Here is a 4292-nt window from a genome sequence, read left to right as displayed (position 1 = left end):
CACACATATATATGTATATATATACATATATATGTGTGTGTGTTTATATATATGTTTGTTGTTAAGTGCTATGGCGTTGGTTTCAACTCATAGCAACCCCGTATAGGCTTTTTGAGGAGTAGTTGGTGAGTTTGAACCAGTGACCTTGCAATTCAAAGCAATTTTGCAGTCCAGCACATTAATTCACAGCACCACACCAGGATTGGACTCTCTCTCTCTATGTATGTATTTGTGTGTATATATATTAAAATATATAGTTGTTGTTAATTGCCATCAATTCAGTTCTGATACATAGCAACCTTATTTCACTTAGCATCATATGTATGTATATATACATACATAGTTTGAGGAGTGGCTGGTGAGTTTGTACCTCTGATCTTGAGGTTCAAACCGAGTTTGTATTCCAGTAAATTAACCTTCAGTGTCACACTAGGTGCTACAGAATTTAGTTTGATTCATAGCAACTTTATACACAATAGAAAATAACACTCCTGGTCCTGCCCACCCTCACAACTGTGGTTATGTTTAAGATCATTGTTACTGCCACTGTGTCAATCCATCTCATTGGAGGCCTTCCTCTTTTTCACTGATGCTCCACTTAAGAAGCATGATGTCCTCCTCCAGAGGACAGTTCCCTCCTAATAACATGCCAAAATACGAGAGAGGAAATCTCATTATCTTCATTTCTAAAGAGCATTCTTGCTGCATCTCTTCCAAAACAGATTTGTTTGTTCTTCTGGCAGTCCAAGATACTTTTATTGTTGTACAGCAATTTAATACAAATGAGCTGAATATTCTACAATCTTCCTGATTCATTTCACAACTTTCACATGCATAGGATGTGATTGAAAATAACATGGGTTGTATCAGGTAAACCTTGTCCTCAAAATGAAACCATTGCTCTTGAATACTTTAAAACAGGCCTTGTGCAGCAGATTTGCCTAAAGCAATATATGTTTAGATTTATTGACTGCTGCTTCCATAAGGGTTCATTGTGATTCCAAGCAAAACAAACTCTGACAATTTCAATACAATTTCCCTTTATCAGAATGTTGGAGTCCTCATGTGGCATTGTAGGAGAAGCACTTAACGTTAAGCTTGGTGGTTCAAACTTACCAGCTGTTCCTTGGAAATCCTATACAGGGACACTGTGAGTTTGAACTGGCACTTAACAACAACATGTATGTGCAAGTATCAGAGTCTCTGCTGACTTCCATTTTGGCCTTTTCTTTCTTTTTAATGATGTTTTGCTTTCTTAATGTAAGGTGTTCCTGATGTTATCCCACAACTTTCTAGTTTCTGATCATAAGTGTCTAATGCAGTAAATCTGTCCTTGAGATGGCTTATAAATCAGATGAAATAGTCTCAAGGTCATATTTTGCCTCTCATGAACTTGATTCAGTTTTTTTTTTAGCTTTAGCCTGAACTATCATACAAGCAATTTATGGTCTATTCCACAGTTAGCTCCTGATGATAATGAGCTTCTCCCTTATTTTGTCCCACAAATATAACCAATTTCAGTCTTTTGTATTGCATCTGGTGTGGTCCATGTGTATATTCACTGTTTATTTTACTGAAAATAGTTATTTGCAATGAGTTCATTCTTGGTTTTCAAAATTATACCATGTGATTACCACATCTTTTCTATCACCAAGTCCATATTTTTCAAGTACTGATACTTCCTCTTTGTTTTTGTATGTATTTGTTTCCAACTCTTGCATTTCAATCAGCAGTAATTATTAATGCATCTTGATTGCATGTTTGCTCAATTTCAAACTGAAGAAGTTGGGAGAATTCTTCAGTTTCACCATACTTAGGTTTGTTGTTGTTATGTGCCGTGGAGTTGGTTCCGACTCATAGCCACCCTGTACAGGGTTTTTGAGGTTGTAAATCTTTATGGGAGCAGAAAGTCTCATCTTTCTCCCATGGAACACCTGGTAGTTTTGAAGTGCAGATCTTGTGGTTCATAACCACTATGCACTAGAGCTCCTTACATATTCTTAGGTTTAGTGGTTGGTAAATTTGGATAATGTTGGTGTTAGCTGGTCTTCTTTCCAATTGTTGATGTTTTATTTAAGTGCTACCAAGTAACTTCCTCCTGTGCTGCCTCACTTTCTTGAAAGATTTCTATTTTGTTCCATCAGTTCCTGGTGCCTTTTTCTTTGTGAATTCCCTCAATATACCTTAGGCTTTCTCCTTCAGTATCATTGGCTCTTGATCAGTCTTGGCATGCATATATCTATGCCAAGAAATTTGGAAGACAACTATCTGCCTGATTGATTGGAAGAGATTCGTATTTGTGCCCATTCAAAAGAGAGGTGACCCAACAGAATGCAGAAATCGTCAGACAATCTCTTTGATATCCCATGTGAGTAAAGTTTTACTAATGGTAATATAGAAATGACTGAGAGAATACATTGGCAGAGAATGTCTAGAGGTTCAAGCCGTATTCAGAAGAGGCTGTGGAATGAGGGATATGATTGTGATAGATCTTGGCTGAAAGCAAAGAACATCAGAAAGATGTTTACCTATGCTTTATTGACTATGAAAAGACTTTCAATTGTGTGAATCATGACAAGTTATGGACAACATTGTGAAGTACGAGGATTCTGGAACACTTACTTCTGCTCATGAGGAATCTGTACATGGACCAAGAGGCAGTTGTTCGAACAGAACGTAGGAACACTGAATGGTTTAAAATTAAGAAAAGTGTGCAACAAGGTTGTATTCTTTCAATTTATTATTGAGCCAGTATGGTGAGCAAGCAATCTGAGAAGGTGGGTTATATGAAGAAACACATGGCATGAGGATTCGAGGAAGACTCATTAACAACATGTGATATGCAGATGATGCAACCTTGCTTGCTGAAAGTGCAGCAAACTTAAAGCATTTACTGATGAAGATCAAAGAGCACAGCCTTTGGTATGGATTACATCTCAATGTAAAGAAAAAAAAATCCTCACCTCTGAACCAATAAACAATATTGTCATCAACAGAGAAAAGATTGAAGTTGTCAAGGACTTCATTCTTCTTGGATAAACTATCAACACTTATGGTAACAGCAGTCAAGAAATCAAAGGATGTAGTGCGTTAGCAAATCTACTACACAAAACCTTTTTAAAGTGTTGAAGAGCAAATATATCAGCTTGAGGATTTAGGTGCACATGACCCAAGCCATGGTATTTTCAATATGCATGCGAAAGCTGGACAGTGAATAAGGAAGACCATAGAAGAATTGATTCTTTTGAGTTACGGTGTTGGAGGAGAATATTAAAAGTGCATGGACTGCCAAAAGAACCAACATATCTTTGTTGGAAGAAGTACAGCTAGAGTGCTCCTTGGAGGCCAGGATGGCCAAACTTTGTCTCTCTTATGTCAGACATATTGTCATGAGGGACCAGTTATTAGAGAAGGATATCATGTTTAGTAAGGTGGAGGGTCAGAGAAAAAGAGGAAGACCCCCAGTGAGATGGATTGGCAAAGTAACAGCATCAATGGGCTCAAGCATGATAACAATTGTGAGGTTGGCACGGGATCAGGCAGTGTTTCATTTTGCTGTGCATAGGGTCACTATGAGTCGGTATGGATTTGATGTCACCTAACCACAACAAGAACAAGAACAAATAATTTCTGACTCATACAAATCCTATGCACAACAGAAAAAAACACCGTCAGTCCTGTGACATAGTCAATAAAGTGTAAGTAAACATCTTTCTGGTATTTTTTGCTTTCAGCAAAATCCATATGACATCAGCTGTGATATCCCTAGTTCCACATCCTCTTTTGAATTTTGCTTGAATTTCAGGCACAAACCTGTCATTGTACCACTGCAACTCTTTTTAATTATCTTCAGCAAAATTTTACTTGCATGTGATACGACTGATATAATCATTGATTTCTGTACTCTGTTGGTTCACCTTTTTTTTTTTTTTTTTAATTTGGCACAAATATGAATCTCTTTTATATTTCTTGGCATATACCAGTATGTACCTAAAGTGTTACATCAGTTTGTTGAAATATTTCATTTCGTATTCCATCAAATCCTGCAATCTTACTTTTTGCCAAGGCGTTCAGCACTGCTTTGACTTCTTCCTCTATTACCATCTGTTCTTAATTATATGGTATCCCTAGAAATGATGAAGCATTGATCATTTTTTTTTTTTTTTTGGTGTAGTGTCTCTGTGTACTTCTTCCAACTTCTTTTGATGCTTTCTACATCAATCAATATTTTGTACATGTTGTTGTTGTCAGGTGCCATCGAGTCGGAACCGACTCATAGCGACCCCATGCAC

This window comes from Chrysochloris asiatica, unplaced genomic scaffold (assembly GCF_000296735.1).
Source record: "Chrysochloris asiatica unplaced genomic scaffold, ChrAsi1.0 scaffold00502, whole genome shotgun sequence".
Classification (NCBI taxonomy): domain Eukaryota; kingdom Metazoa; phylum Chordata; class Mammalia; order Afrosoricida; family Chrysochloridae; genus Chrysochloris; species Chrysochloris asiatica.
This window is presented reverse-complemented; position numbering follows the sequence as displayed.